This window comes from Sander vitreus, chromosome 15, assembly GCF_031162955.1.
Source record: "Sander vitreus isolate 19-12246 chromosome 15, sanVit1, whole genome shotgun sequence".
NCBI lineage: Eukaryota > Metazoa > Chordata > Actinopteri > Perciformes > Percidae > Sander > Sander vitreus.
This window is the reverse complement of record NC_135869.1, coordinates 28,436,898-28,453,553: the sequence shown is the minus strand read 5'-3', so window position 1 is coordinate 28,453,553 and position 16,656 is coordinate 28,436,898. Positions and strand designations below refer to the sequence as shown.

The 16,656-nt window shown below is 46.7% G+C and overlaps 1 non-coding gene and 1 pseudogene across 2 annotated transcripts; both read right to left on the bottom strand.

The window, feature by feature from the left end:
* Positions 1-658: 658 nt before the first annotated feature.
* LOC144529778 (phenylalanine--tRNA ligase alpha subunit-like) lies at positions 659-14,962 on the bottom strand (annotated as a pseudogene). The gene is made up of 9 exons (XR_013503051.1): positions 14,802-14,962; positions 11,790-11,918; positions 10,479-10,595; positions 8,795-8,879; positions 7,197-7,297; positions 4,643-4,811; positions 2,986-3,063; positions 2,632-2,746; positions 659-1,096 (listed from the first exon to the last, which is right to left on the bottom strand). The product of XR_013503051.1 is annotated as a phenylalanine--tRNA ligase alpha subunit-like (transcript).
* An 854-nt stretch (positions 14,963-15,816) lies between these two features.
* On the bottom strand, positions 15,817-15,952 carry LOC144530857 (small Cajal body-specific RNA 11). Its single transcript, XR_013503161.1, has one exon.
* Between the last annotated feature and the right edge of the window lie 704 nt (positions 15,953-16,656).

The following is a 16,656-nucleotide window of genomic DNA, read 5'->3' as shown; positions in this document are numbered from 1 at the left end:
AGGCTCTCTAAAACCTGCCCCGACCACTGCTGTGTTAGCTCAGTGGAAGCTCGTACACGTAGCTGCAGATACTCCGTGTTCCCTGCACTGATTCAGGGCGGGAATTCTCCTTTAAGAATTAAAGCTGCAGTAGGTAAGTCTTCTAAAACTATCTTTCTGTCATATCTGCTTGTGTCTAACTGTTCAGATGGACCAATCAGGGCCAGGGGGGTGTCTAACTGTTCAGATGCACCAATCAGGGCCAGGGGGGTGTCTAACTGTTCAGATGCACCAATCAGGGCCAGGGGGGGGTGTCTAACTGTTCAGATGCACCAATCAGGGCCAGGGGGGTGTCTAACTGTTCAGATGCACCAATCAGGGCCAGGGACAGTGTCTAACTGTCCAGATGCACCAATCAGGGCCAGGGGGGTGTCTAACTGTTCAGATGGACCAATCAGGGCCAGGGGGGGGTGTCTAACTGCGTGTCAATCACTGCTCATGCACACGTATTCATTCTCCCTTGTGGGGGGAGGGGCTTAGGAGACCGTTTTGGGCTTCAGCAGAAAGGGGGGAGGGGCTGAGAAGTTGTTGATGTTCAAATCTTTGGCTAAGTCCTGGATCCTCACAATCCGACCTCCAGCGTCATGTTAACAACAACAAACAAGTCAGGCTGCAGGTATTTGGGAACAAAATAAGCATTTTTATTGAACTATTATTATTAATTATCTGTCATATAACAGCAGTCAGATATTCCCTGTTCAAGCAGCTGGTGTTCTGAAGTAGCGGGGTGCAACAAACTCTTCTTAGTACGTAACAACGTTAAGATTTGCATGATGTTTTTTGAATATTAAGTTCATATAAAAGGCTGCTCCTGTGTGTGAAAGCCCTTTGAATAAGTCTGTGTGAAGTCCTTCTGCGTCAGTCTCAGCATGAAGGAGGAGGGTGAGGCGTAGAAATGAGTCCAGGTAAAGGAGAGGTGGGTCCAATTCTAAATAATAATAAGGTTAAACTTCAGGACCCCAGTCGACACATGGGGCTGTCGTAGACCATCTGGAGGTTCACTTTGTGTCCCACCAGCTCTCTGATGTTGTTGATGCCGTATTTAATCATGGTGGGCCTGCAAGGCAGAGAAGAAGGCTGAGTTCTTACATTAACAGTAGTTTATATCACAGACCGTTAAAGACATGGACAATGTGACCCCGTGTCTCTGGACGGAGACCAGTGACGTCTCTTTCCCGCTGATGGCTGAGCGTTACTGAGCAGCCTCCAACTGAGCTTGAAGACGTAGATGTGACGTGAGCAACCTGTCTGAAAGTTGGAAGTCTTCTGGTAGCTGTGCCAAGAGAAATCTCAATCATAAATGTGCTATACAAATGAAGCTGCCTTGCTCACGGTCCCCCCAAAATTAGCACCAGCCAAAGTGGCTGATAGCTTAGCTTCACTCACAAAAAGCCAATGGTAATGTATTGAGTGGCTGGTAAAGTTTAGACATTCACTGGTGTACGAAAAACTACATTTTGAACCCTGATTATGGGACTTATTTACTGTACGTGTCACAGCGAGTCTACATTAGGAGTCTGGATCAACACAAGTACGTTGCCAGGATGAGCCTGCCTCTCCCCGCTGCTACCCCAGGGTCAAACCCTTCTCTACGCACACAACAAACAACCGCACAATAGAGTTCTATTGTTTTTGTTTTTTAGTTTACGTGAAAACATTGTCATGTCAGACAGTGGTTCACTTTATGTTGTGTTTAAACTAGAGATGTCCCGATACCGATTCTGATACCTCAACTTGAACTGAACACAAACAATGAACGCCAGTTTGACAGTCAGTTATAACGGAAAAAGAACGTAAATGAACTACTTTAACGTAGATATTCTTTAGGGCTTTATTACGTGATATCAGATCGCTGCATTAACTCCAGTACTTCCTGATACCGATACCAGCGTTTTAGGCAGTATCGGAGCAGATACTGGTATCGGTATGGGAACATCTCTAGTTTAAAACCCTAACAGTGCCCAACAGTGCCTAACGGTGCCTAGCAGTGCCTAACAGTGCCTAACAGTGCCTAACGGTGCCTAGCAGTGCCTAACGGTGCCCTAACAGGGCCTAGCAGGGCCTAGCAGTGGCCTAGCAGGGCCTAGCAGGGCCTAGCAGGGCCTAGCAGGGCCTAACAGTGCCTAACAGTGCCTAACAGTGCCTAACAGTGCCTAGCAGTGCCTAACAGTGCCTAGCAGGGCCTAGCAGTGGCCTAGCAGGGCCTAACAGGGCCTAACAGGGCCTAGCAGGGCCTAGCAGTGCCTGACTTTTTGCTAGAAGCTAACAACGTAGCTATGGCTGACCTTTGGCCTACTTTAGCATGTAAACATTAGCTCACTAAGAACCTGGGAACCACAATCCCAAACTGGCAGTTTGCACACCATGTCTTTCTTTAAATATTAGTTTTTCTAAAATTATACTATAAAAGAAATCCCAATATATCGCCTTACGCATGTATCGTGATACGTATCGTATCGCCAGATTCTTGCCAATACACAGCCCTACGAGCTAGCAAGCTAACGTTACACGCTGAAAATGGAACATTTGGAAGAAAAACAGTTTGTATTCTCTCTATATGTGACACATTCATAGTCAGTGTGGTGTGTTCACCTTTCCAGAGACAGTCCCCAGGCGATCACAGACACGTCCTCAGGGAGACCCATGGGCAGCAGCATCTCTGGTCTGAACACCCCCGAGTTTCCCACCTCCACCCACTTTTGGAGTCCTGTATGCACGACAACGAGACTAATTATATACAGTTGACACACAACACAAACACAAAACAGCACTGTCCTACAAAGACTAGGGCTGCACGATATTGAGCATGAATGTTGTGATATCAACATTCATTTCGAGCCCTGAGGGGAACGTAATTAATTGGGAGACAGTTTGGGACGACACTGCCCACAAGATCTGTCAGATTTCACTAACAGAGCCAGATCATCCAGAGGATTTGTACTTTACCTTCGTGGTAGCTGAACACCTCCATGCTGGGCTCTGTGTACGGGTTATAGGCAGGCTTGAAGCGAAGTTTGGTAATTCCTAGAAAAAGAAGATTTGTGCGGCTTGAAAATGAACATCAGAAACTGTTATGTGGTCATTTGGCGTCTGTTTGTAGTTGGTTTGTGTCCCTTTGTGGAAGTCATTTTTTCCCATCATTTAGGACCGTTATTATTTCCATATCTGTGTCTGAAACGTTGGAAAAGCTACAACACTCAAGAAGCTTAAAGAGAAAACGTAAAGCTAAAGAAGTCCGACTACAATAATTAGATCTGAGAAATGTCTTTTAGTTTCCTTCATTCAGTTTAGGTGCTGCCTAAAATGGCTCGGGGGCTGCACCTAAACCTTATATCCCAAAATATGAACAATAACGTCGCTGTCAATGGGCTTATCTGCTAATGTCAACTACCAACCGTTAGCTTGAAACCATCCAGCAAATAGTCTCAATATTAGTCACTGCTCATTTTACACACAGTTTAACAACAAAACTAAACACTGAGTGAACATTACTACGTTTTTCATGTTGGTTTTGAGCGGTATGCACCCCCACTAACCTGGAAAACGGTTTTAAAACGTTAATACAGCGTGTCGGGAACACAACGCCTCCTGCAACGGGAGTCAGAGGGACCGCAGCAGTCGCTGATGTTAGCTTCTTGTCTCATCAGGGGTCTGATAATAATCAAATTCAGTGTCCACAATGCTATTTGCCAATAAACTGTAGCGGTCATATTTCATGGGTGAGGATTTCATGCCGTGGATTTCGTTGCCGTTTGTCACTTTGCCTAAAAGGCCGTTACACACCCACCAGACGGCCGTTACACACCGACCAGACGGCCGTTACACACCGACCAGACGGCCGTTACTCACCCACCAGACGGCCGTTACGCACCCACCAGACGGCCGTTACACACCCTGACCAGACGGCCGTTACACCCCTGACCAGACGGCCGTTACACACCGACCAGACGGCCGTTACACACCGACCAGACGGCCGTTACACCCGACCAGACGGCCGTTACACACCCACCAGACGCCCGTTACACACCGACCAGACGGCCGTTACACACCGACCAGACGGCCGTTACACACCCACCAGACGGCCGTTACACACCCACCAGACGCCCGTTACACACCGACCAGACGCCCGTTACACACCCACCAGACGCCCGTTACACACCCACCAGACGCCCGTTACACACCCACCAGACGCCCGTTACACACCGACCAGACGGCCGTTACACACCTACCAGACGACCGTTACACACCCACCAGACGACCGTTACACACCAACCAGACGGCCGTTACACACCGACCAGACGGCCGTTACACACCCACCAGACGGCCATTAGACACCAACCAGATGGGTCATTGAGTCTGACTGCCAGCAGTGCCCGCCCCGATTATACATGTCAAATCAGCCCAAATGAAGGCCGACGGCCCCTCCGACGGACGACGGCACGAATACACCGACCAGACTCGAGTCACCGACCTCCCAGACTGTCAGACGGACGGTTATCGGGTTGGTGTGTAGCTGGCTTAAGATTGAGTGACAAGTGTACTCGGCTACTCGCCCTGTTGTTTATTTGGTTGCCAGGATTTTAAACACAGAGGAAACACTGACCTAGTTTAGTGAAGAACTGATGCAGGATGCCGATCAGGTCTCCCAGCGTGAGGCCGTAGTCGGCCACCACTCCCTCGATCTGGTGGAACTCGGCCAGATGGGTGGCGTCCAGGGTCTCGTTCCTGAACACGCGGTCGATGGAGAAATACTTGACGGGGGTGAACTTCTCCTGGTGGATGGACGGTCCAACACAAAGGTGACCAGATGGAGGGAGGGAGAGAGACAGACAGAGAGAGAGAGGTAGAGAGAGACAGAGAGAGGAACAGAGAGAGAGACAGAGAGAGAGAGAGAGAGACAGAGGGAGAGAGACAGAGAGAGAGAGAGAGAGAGAGAGAGGAACAGAGAGAGAGAGAGAGAGAGAGAGAGAGACAGAGGAGAGAGACAGACACAGAGAGACAGAGGGAGAGAGACAGAGAGAGAGAGACAGAGGGAGAGAGACAGAGAGAGAGAGAGAGAGAGAGAGAGAGAGAGAGAGAGAGAGAGACAGACAGACACAGAGAGAGACAGAGAGAGACAGAGAGAGACAGACAGAGAGAGAGAGAGACACAGAGAGACAGAGGGAGAGAGACAGACAGACAGACAGACAGAGAGAGAGAGACACAGAGAGAGAGAGACAGACAGACAGACAGAGAGAGAGACAGACAGAAGGAGAGAGAGAGACACAGAGAGAGAGACAGACAGACAGACAGACAGAGAGACAGACAGAAGGAGAGAGAGAGACAGAGAGAGAGAGACAGAGAGAGAGAGAGACACAGAGAGACAGAGAGAGAGACAGAGGGAGAGAGACAGACAGACAGACAGACAGACAGAGGGAGAGAGAAAGAGAGACAGACAGACAGACAGAGAGAGAGAGCGAGACAGAGAGACTTAGTGATGACATAGTACTGCCCGGTGGGAATTATTGTTTAATGTGTTTTTAAGATGTTTGAACTAGTTTTCTGTGGCTTCGTGGAAGCGTATTTGACACCTAATATTTCCTACTGGCACTCAGTAAGGAAGCATAAAGAAAGGTCATCAATCTGCCTCTGTACCACAACTCTCATCTCTCCACCCAAAGGGGTTTTAGCAAATACTAGCTATAAATATTAGCTAGCTTTGTATATACTGTATGTTTCAGGGATCTGGTTTTAGTTAACCCCTCAAAGTCTCGGTCTCAACCCCTCAAAGTCTCGGTCTCAACCCCTCAAAGTCTTGGTCTTGTCTCGGTCTCAACCCCTCAAAGTCTCGTTCTCAACCCCTCAAAGTCTTGGTCTTGTCTCGGTCTCAACCCCTCAAAGTCTCGTTCTCAACCCCTCAAAGTCTCAGTCTCAACCCCTCAAAGTCTCGGTCTCAACCCCTCAAAGTCTCGGTCTCAACCCCTCAAAGTCTTGGTCTTGTCTCGGTCTCAACCCCTCAAAGTCTCGTTCTCAACCCCTCAAAGTCTCGGTCTCAACCCCTCAAAGTCTCGGTCTTGTCTCAGTCTCAACCCCTCAAAGTCTCGGTCTCAACCCCTCAAAGTCTCGGTCTCAACCCCTCAAAGTCTCGGTCTCAACCCCTCAAAGTCTCGGTCTCAACCCCTCAAAGTCTCGGTCTTGTCTCAGTCTCACCCCCCAAAGTCTCGGTCTCAACCCCTCAAAGTCTTGGTCTTGTCTCGGTCTCAACCCCTCAAAGTCTCGTTCTCAACCCCTCAAAGTCTCGGTCTCAACCCCTCAAAGTCTCAGTCTCAACCCCTCAAAGTCTCGGTCTCAACCCCTCAAAGTCTCGGTCTCAACCCCTCAAAGTCTCAGTCTCAACCCCTCAAAGTCTCGGTCTTGTCTCAGTCTCAACCCCTCAAAGTCTCGGTCTCAACCCCTCAAAGTCTCGGTCTCAACCCCTCAAAGTCTTGGTCTTGTCTCGGTCTCAACCCCTCAAAGTCTCGGTCTCAACCCCTCAAAGTCTCAGTCTTGTCTCGGTCTCAACCCCCCAAAGTCTTGGTCTTGTCTCAGTCTCAACCCCCCAAAGTCTCGGTCTCAACCCCTCAAAGTCTCAGTCTTGTCTCGGTATCAACCCCCCAAAGTCTCGGTCTCGTCTCGGTATCAACCCCCCAAAGTCTCGGTCTCGTCTCGGTATCAACCCCCCAAAGTCTCGGTCTCAACCCCTCAAAGTCTCAGTCTTGTCTCGGTCTCAACCCCCCAAAGTCTCAGTCTCGCCTCAGTCTCGGTCTCAACCCCTCAAAGTCTCGGTCTCCAGCCCCTCAAAGTCTCGGGTCTCAACCCCTCATTGTCTCGGTCTCAACCCCTCAAAGTCTCGGTCTTGTCTCGGTCTCAGTACACTCTGGTCTTGGTAATGACTTGGTCTTGGTTTAGGTGGTCTTGACTACAACACTATTTGTGCGAGGTATATAGCCCCCCTATCCTCCACCTCCCACACCACAAAGAAACTCTCTAGGTATGTCTCCGTTTTGCAGTCCAATGTCTTTGAAAAAAGAAATGAGTTAGCCAGCCTCAGATGGTTTATGTCCCGATAGCATTAGTGGACTGACCACCGTTACTTCCTCCACAGCTAAACAAGTGTGTGTACGAGACGTGCAGCTCACCTGTTGTGCCAGTTTATACAGCATGCGTGCGCTGACTGCCGTGAGTGTGAGTGCGGAGGATGTTCTTTTGAGCCTCCTCTATCTTCCAGTCATATTTGTACCTGTCAAAAAGACAGGATATTAAGTAGTCTATATGGACGCAATCCATTTCCGGGATTGTTCAGGTGTTGCCGGAAATATCCCGCTGTCTAACAGATGTCCGTCCCCTTCCTCTGTCTCTGTGTTGGGGTTCTAACCTCCGGTGGATGTGTGAGGACTATGGTTAACTGGTCCTCAGATCTCTGCAGGGTAAATCCAGACAGCTAGCTAGACTATCTGTCCAATCTGAGGTTTCTGTTGCACGACTAAAACTACTTTTGAATGTACACATTAGTAAAAAAATCATGCTAACTGTACTCGTCGTGCTAACGTTACTCGGCCGTGCTAACGTTAAGACCTGTCACCTCAAGCATGCAGCGGAGCAACATAATGAACGCAATAACAATCCACCTACGGTCCCACTACAGACCGTCGAGAAAAGACGGGTTCAGAGCAATGATTAACACACTGGATTTAGGATGTCTTGCCTCGCCAACCTACTAACATTATTCAAACACCACCGAAGCAAGCTGACAGCGGAGCTACACCCACTTCAACAACCTAACGTTACCTGGGGTCAAGGTAGTGTTTAAACATTGTATAATGTTGTGGAGCCAAGCAAACCCTTTAGTAATTAAAACTTTTTAGTAAACATGATGACACTGAAACGTTTATCTTTATATTCTGACACTGAATACTGACAGTAGAATAAGCCATTCTAAACCTAAATAAAGACCCAGTCAAGCAAAAGAAAGAAAATACTGTGATATACCGTAGAGGCAGAGGCACCGTGGCTCCGTCCGGAGCTTAGCCCCGCCCACAATGATTGTGATTGGTTTAAAGAAATGCCAATAAACCAGAGCAGGTTGTCCTCCCATCCCAGAATGCTGTGTGGACTAGACAGACCTTCCTCCACAGCGCTGTGGTAGCCTCGTGAGAGCGTCCTGATCTGGCGAGCTCCAGTTCTCCACTCGCAGATCAGTCTGGCGTCTTGAGACAGAGAACATTTGGAGCTGTACGCTAAACGACCGACCAATCAGGGTTGGTTTTGAGGCGGGTTTAGGTGCGACGCAACGAGAAGCGACTGTTCAGTCTGAACAACGTGGCGGCTTCCACGGATGAGATGAGCGTAGCTATCGCGTGAGTTTGATCTGAAATAGAAAATATTCCTTCGTTGAAAGAAGAGAAAAAACGGCACTGGAGGCTTTTCTCGGAGGAAAAGATGTTGTTGCTCTTCTCCCGACTGGTTTCGGATACATCGTTGATCTGATTGGTTGATTTGGCCGTCCATCACCAACATAGGTGGTGATGGACGGATGGTTTATCCAATCAGCTAAACAGGATTTTCGCCCCTTCCCAAACGTTCTCCAACGGAAAGTTCCCAGATGGATATGCCGAGCAAATGCCAACAATCCATCTGGAGTCAGGTTAGCGTGGTGGAGGAAGGTCTGGCAATGCGAGACGAGATATTCGGTAATATTGTCAAAGACGGTTCATTTTTACGTGTGATTGCATCTCACCCTTGTGAGCCGAAGCCTCCCTCTGAGTGGACCTTCTTCACTCTCTCCAGGTAGTCCTGTGGGAACTCGTGGGCGAGAGCTGGGTCTGAAAAAAAAGATGTTCAGAGTAAAATGACAGGGATGGACGCTAATATTACATAGACACATTTATTCTGCTCTTATAAGGTAACTGCTAATACACCTCACACATTTATATTTAATATATATTACTCTAAACCACCTTCTGTTAACCAGCTGTACACTGTCTACACTGCTCTCTCTCTCTTGTCCTGTCTATACTTGAATATCACATTGCACTTTTGGTTGGATGCAAACTGTATTTCATTGTCTTTGTACTCTGCACAATGACAATAAAGTTGAATCTAATCTAATATTTGTAAGCACTGGCCCCATAGGCCACCAAGACCCTAAATATGGTGGCCAATAGTACATTTTTTGTGGCCCAAATGTAAACTTATAAAACAGAAAATACAATTTAACATCACTCCGTAACTATAAGCTTTATGTCATTTAACCGGTTTGCTAGACTGGATGTCTAGACTAGAAAATGGGGAAAGTACCTGAACTTTGTGGAGGGCTCCTAAGAAGCTTTGTGCTGGGGAGAGACGTGTATGATGGGCTGATGGTGGTGTCATTTATACATGTTTATTTGGTTTATTGTCTATTTTGTTGCCGTTTTGTTAAATGGTCTTGGAAATTGTAGTTACTGTGTCATCTACAGCTCCTCTCTCTCTCTTTCCCATCTGTGTGCATCCATGTCCTAGAAATGCTTGTTACTAACTCAGCTCTGGGGAGCTTATTACCCAGAGTCCTTATGTCTTTTCACCAGCAGTTTTCCTTGGATTAGGATGGCACCTAAATCATGGTTGCAGCTGTCGCCGTGGTCATGCTCCGTGCCCTGCTACACCCTGCTACGTCCTGCTACGCTCTGCTACGCTCTGCAGTACCCTGCTACGTCCTGCTACGCTCTGCAGTGCCCTGCTACGTCCTGCTCGCTCTGCAGTGCCCTGCTACGTCCTGCTACGCTCTGCAGTGCCCTGCTACGCCCTGCAGTGCCTCTGTTACACCCTGCTACGCTCTGCAGTGCTGTTACACCCTGCTATGCCCTGCTACGCCCTGCAGTGCCCTGTTACACCCTGCTACGCTCTGCAGTGCTGTTACACCCTGCTATGCCCTGCTACGCCCTGCAGTGCCCTGTTACACCCTGCTATGCCCTGCAGTGCCCTGCTACGCTCTGCAGTGCCCTGCTATGCCCTGCTACGTCCTGCTACACCCTACAGTGCCCTGCTACACCCTGCTACGCTCTGCAGTGCCCTGCTACACCCTACAGTGCCCTGCTACACCCTGCTACGCTCTGCAGTGCCCTGCTACACCCTACAGTGCCCTGCTACGTCCTGCAGTGTCCTGCTACGCCCTGCTACGCTCTGCAGTGCCCTGCTATGTCCTGCTACGTCCTGCTTCACCACAACTACTTCAACTGTCTATTTTGTTGCTATTTTGGTGAATGGTCTGGAATATTGTAGTTACTGCATCATCTTTTGATTTTTGTCTGGGTAGGTGGTGATGACAAAGGGAGGTTGTGTTAGATGTTGTGAATTGTATGTTTTGTATTTTATTAAAAAAAATAAAAATAAAAAAGTGACGACTAGGTGGGACGGGAGTAAGAGAGAGAAACCGGCCTCACCGGACAGGAAGAAGGTATCGTGTGCGTCTCTGGCCGGGTGCTGCTGTGGCTGGAACAGCGAGTCAAAGTTCCAGAAAGAGCTCTCTATGAAGTTGTTGGTCGGCATCTCTGTGAAGCTACAGCAAGCAGAGGGTTACTTACTGTATGTGTGGGGGTTTTGATAAAGGTCCCGTGGCATGAAAATGTCACTTTGAGGTTTTTTAACATTAATATGAGTTCCCCCAGCCTGCCTGTGGTCCCCCAGTGGCTAGAAATGGTGATAGGTGTAAACCGAGCCCTGGGTATCCTGCTCTGCCTTTGAGAAAATGAAAGCTCAGATGGGCCAATCAGGAGTCTTCCCTTTATGACGTCATAAGGGGAAAGGTTACCACTAAGGCCTATATAAGAGACTTCAGATACAGTATTAGGGGACCACTAAGGTCTATATAAAAGAGACTTCAGATACAGTATTAGGGGACCACTAAGGTCTATATAAAAGAGACTTCAGATACAGTATTAGGGGACCACTAAGGTCTATATAAAAGAGACTTCAGATACAGTATTAGGGGACCACTAAGGTCTATATAAAAGAGACTTCAGATACAGTATTAGGGGGACCACTAAGGTCTATATAAAAGAGACTTCAGATACAGTATTAGGGGACCACTAAGGCCTATATAAAAGAGACTTCAGATACAGTATTAGGGGGACCACTAAGGTCTATATAAAAGAGACTTCAGATACAGTATTAGGGGACCACTAAGGTCTATATAAAAGAGACTTCAGATACAGTATTAGGGGACCACTAAGGCCTATATAAAAGAGACTTCAGATACAGTATTAGGGGACCACTAAGGCCTATATAAAAGAGACTTCAGATACAGTATTAGGGGGGACCACTAAGGTCTATATAAAAGAGACTTCAGATACAGTATTAGGGGGACCACTAAGGTCTATATAAAAGAGACTTCAGATACAGTATTAGGGGACCACTAAGGTCTATATAAAAGAGACTTCAGATACAGTATTAGGGGATCACTAAGGTCTATATAAAAGAGACTTCAGATACAGTATTAGGGGGACCACTAAGGTCTATATAAAAGAGACTTCAGATACAGTATTAGGGGACCACTAAGGTCTATATAAAAGAGACTTCAGATACAGTATTAGGGGACCACTAAGGTCTGTATAAAAGAGACTTCAGATACAGTATTAGAGGACCACTAAGGTCTATATAAAAGCATCCAAAGAGCACCATGTCATGGGACCTTTAAGTTTTTATGGGTGTGTGAAATGTTTAATTTCAGCTGCCATGTTTACAGCCACTCACCCCCATCTCGAGGAAGATCTGCCTGAACTGCGTTCGCACTTTCATCAGCGGGTGCAGATGGCCGCAGTCAGGGGGCCACGCCCATCGCCTCAAAGTTGTACGGCTTAAACTTCTTCTCCTTCCAGCTGCCACTGCAACGCAACATAAGAAGTGACAGACCGATTAATGCCATTTTGAGATAATTGGCCGACGACTGTGCTCGTGAGGCCGACTAACAAAAAAATGTCTGCAGACACATCTGCAGGCAGCCTCGTCAGCGTGCAGTAGAACCAAGTTAGTGCTACAATTAAACAGACAACACAAACAATAACAGCGTTCAGGGTCCCCACAGGATTCTTCAAGTTAAAGCTACAGTGTGTAGTTTCTGTCGTCCCCCATGAGGAACTAAGTAATGACTAGGGTTGGGTACCGAGACGCCGTGCTAATACAGCACTAATGCCTTAATGACCGGTAAGTCAAGATTAATGAGTTGTGTCATGAAATGATAGTGTATGTTTAGTTTTTTGTCTTACGATTTTTAGATATTATTGTTTATGATGTTGTTATGTGTAGTTATTATTGCATTGCCACATTTTCAAGTGAGTTGTAAGGACTTCAGGAATGCAGGAGCTAAAGGTGCCACTGATATGCCTGCGCTGCTCTCTGATGCACCCGAAACGGACTCTACAGGCAACAGAAACATCGCCGTATGTCATGCTAGTTAACACAGCAGGTAACGTTAGCCTACCGTTAGCTAGCTGCTGGATTAAACACGGTTAAAATGCTGACAGCTAAATGGTGTAAAGTGTCTCTGTATTTCACTGGAGAGGATCCAACAGCGGGACATTAAGCAGTCTGCAGCTGCCGTTGTCTAAAAAAACACAAACGGTGCGTTCACTTGAAACTGGTAGCCTTGCAGTGCATTCAAAGTTATTGTAAAATACCCTTTTCCCATCTGGTGCTGTAATGGTAACTACGACTTGAATTATTCTGCTACATTTGTGTTTAACTTAGAAGATTCTCAATGTGCAACAGCTGAAATCGTAAAACCTTGGAGACACTTGAGGTATTTTCTTTTTGGGGGCCTCTTTCAGCCTTCTGTCTTTAGACTTCAGGAGATAATAAATAAACAAATTGGTAACCGTAAACAGTGTGAACTGGGTCTCGCAGACACATTCTTCCCGTCTCTGGCAGCTGTGATTAACAGCTGTTATGTCTTGTGTTAAAACCGGAGCAAAAGGCAAGGTCGTAAAGATATTTCGGACTGTTTATGGTGTTTTGTTTAACTGTTTGCTCCTGCGTAGAAGCTTCAGGAGGGGAGGTACTGTACTACTGTACTTGTACTGATTCCTGCTTGCCAGAAGACGCTTTCCTCATGTGCTGATTGTACTGGCGAAACCGTGTTCTCTGTATTTGCAAATATATAATTAAATACTCATAGACCAAACTTTGGTTTTCATTGTAAGTACCGTATTTTCCGGACTATAAGTCTCACTTTTCTTCATGCTTTGGCTGGTCCTGCGACTTATAGTCAGGTGTGACTTATATATCAAAATGTATATAATGTAACATGTTTTAAATGTTATTTCATGCTGAAAACATTACCGTCTACAGCCGCGAGGCGCTCTAGGCTTGTGAGGACTATATGCTGCTCCTAAAGACAACTGAGAAAGAAAAAGAAGCTGCAGGAGACTGCAGGTAGTAAAACACGCAGCCGAAACCGGTCATCGAGCAGCAGAAGGAGAGTTTGGAGTGAGAGAGAAACTTGTGAAGGACTGGAGAAAAGGTTAGTCTTACTGCAATGAAGAAAACAAAGAAAGCTAGTCGCGCTGAAATCCAGACGGCCAGAGCTGGAGGAAGGAGTCCACAGATGGGGGCTTGAACAACGTGCTGCTGGGAGAGGCTCGTCAACAGAGCAGCTACGTTACGTTAACGTAGAGGACACCTACCGTATTCAGCCCCTTGTTCTGGGGGCTGTTGGGTAGTTTAATAACTGTTAATGTGTTACGTTAACGTAGAGGACACCTACCGTATTCAGCCCCTTGTTCTGGGGGCTGTTGGGTAGTTTAATAACTCTCCTTTCCAGATTAAATGTCTGTTCTTGGTCTTGGATTTTGTGAAATAAATGTCTAAATAAATGCGACTTATAGTCCAGTGCGACTAAAGTCCGGAAAATACGGCAGTCTTTATTCGTTTCATCTTGTACTTTTTAAAATACATTCTGGCTGCATAAGAAACTTCCACGACAGTGCTTGTTTTTGTCGTTCAACAGCAATTTACTGGTGCAATAAGTTATTGTTATTACATTATTATTACATGATTTAATTGTTACCATATGGCCTTAGCAATAAACAAGCCTGTTGTTTAGTTCCCTTCTTTTTCTAACTTTCTTAAAAAGTACCGCTTTGGCACTTTGTGCATGAAGTAATGTCTTCCCTTTAAGAGAAGAGAAAGGAGTGACTGCAGCTTTGACTTCTGTTTCAATGAACTACAGCGTTCCTCCGTCTTTATAGCCAGGAGGTTTTCAACAATACAGAATATTTGTCCCGAGTCTTTTGAGGCTCGTTTTAATGCTGCAGAGCATCAGATTTACGCTGTACACAATCTGCACAGAGAACTAAAAGCAGCAATAATTTAAACTACATTTGGGAACATCTGGACACTGCTTTTAGCTTAATCCCCCTCTCGGATATGATTTCATGCTAACCTTTTCATTCTGCTGGTATTTTAATGCCTCATCCTCAGCATGAAAACAGTATAAGCTGCAGTATGAGCTTTTTATCTTATATTTATGCTTTTTTATTTAGAGGTATCTCACAGAAACAGTGACTATTTCAAGGTGCCCAAAGGTTTTTCTTTAGAATACAGATAGACATTGACATTTTTGTACGGCAATGTTAAATGGAAAATACTGCCAGTTTTGTCAATGGAAAGAAATATTCAAAATCAAAACAGGGTTTCTGCAGGTTTCACCAAGTCAAATGTAAAGTGTAACTCTCGCCAAAATGCAACCTAGGGTCTTTCTGTGAATGTACCCGACCATGAGGTAGGCCATGGCTCTCTGGGCTTCGCCAACAGCACGGGGTCGCACGGGGACGTCAGGGAGATCAGCCTCCCCAGGGAGCTCTGATTGGTTGGACAATAACCTGCCCTGATGACCGCAAACCAATGATTGGAACATGAGACGCAGGCTGATATATACGATTTTTCATGTGGCCATTATGGCCTTTAAAGCCTAACTCTCGCCAAAATCCAACCTAGGGTCTTTTTGTGAATGTACCAGAGTCAGACTTTCATTTAAAAGCATATTTAGGACGGAAACGCCACTTTTAAGATGTACCGTATTCTGGTTTTTGGGTCAAATGGCCTTTTGAATGGGAGAGCTAGGGACGCTACGATGCTAGCCTCAAAATATCTGTTTATAGACCACTAAGAAGGCTCGACACAACATGAGACTTTGCTCCAAGTATCACCAGGGGCTCTGGAAACTCTGATGAATAGTAGGGCTGTGCAATTAATCAAAATTGTAACCACGATTACGATTTCGGCTCCAAATGATCACAAAAACAGTAATCGACAAACACGATTAATTTACGTTTTGCACGTAAAGTCTTCGTTTGTCGTGTTCTGAATGAAAGAAAATGTTCAAATGGGAAAAGTATGACGGGAAACGTCACAGTTCAAGGTGTATTCACTGTTGATTTGTTGAACTGTTGCACTGTTTTTTTACTTAAATAACTGCAAACATCTTTCCAAAAGTCAGTGAGTACTGAGTCAAATAATCATGGTTTCAGTATTGACCAAAAATAATCAAGATTATGACTTTTTAAGACCCTGCAGAAACAGCTGTACGTTTGCATGACTGCTTTAATTTCTTATCAAATAAGAGAGAAAGATAATGTTTAAGAAAACCATGAAGAACCTTTGATTTTAAGAACAGAATTTCGGAGATATTAAACATTTCCCAGGACTTGCAGACACCCTGCACAACTCATTCTTACGTGGCCAACATCTCAGTTTCCAATGAATGGTTTGCTTCTGTTACATCATTTTGTCCTGCCCTGCCTTTAGGACAAAGCCCACATCTTTGGACTTGTCCCCTTTTATGGGCTGGAGGTTTCTCTGTGTCCCAGGTCTGAGGTCCCGCACACCGTCACTGACAGACGGAGCAGAGCAGACGGGACACGTTGTCTAGCTGTGGTCAGCAAACAACATTAAAAAATACTTACACTTGGACTAAATAAGTAGCAGGCAGAGTTACTTGTGGTTCCTTGAGTCTCTGAGGCAACAGTCTTCAACGTAGGCTACGTTTACATTGCTACGTTTTGGTCTTGGCTTTGAGTTTCTGGAGCAGCCAGACCCACGTGACGCGTTCGTCCAATCAGCTGCCGGTTTTCATTTTTGGGCGACAATCCAGATGAGCGCCGGCTGCTGTTATGGAGACGTATTACGTCTCGTCTCTTCGGTGTTCTGAGGAACTTTTTGGACCAACTCGGGGAGACTGATCAGTCCCGCTGGCTTTACTGCTGACGGTCGGGCGTCTGGTTGTGTAACGGCCGTCTGGTCGGGGTGTAGCGGCCGCCTGGTCAGAGCGTGTGAGCGGCCGTCTGGTGGGGGTGTAACGGCCGTCTGGTTGGTGTGTGACGGCCGTCTGGTTGGTGTGTAACGGCCGTCTGGTCGGTGTGTGACGGCCGTCTGGTCGGTGTGTAACGGCCGTCTGGTTGGTGTGTGACGGCCGTCTGGTTGGTGTGTAACGGCCGTCTGGTGGGTGTGTAACGGCCGTCTGGTGGGTGTGACGGCCGTCTGGTGGGTGTGTAACGGCCGTCTGGTCGGTGTGTAACGGCCGTCTGGTGGGTGTGTAACGGCCGTCTGGTGGGTGTGTAACGGCCG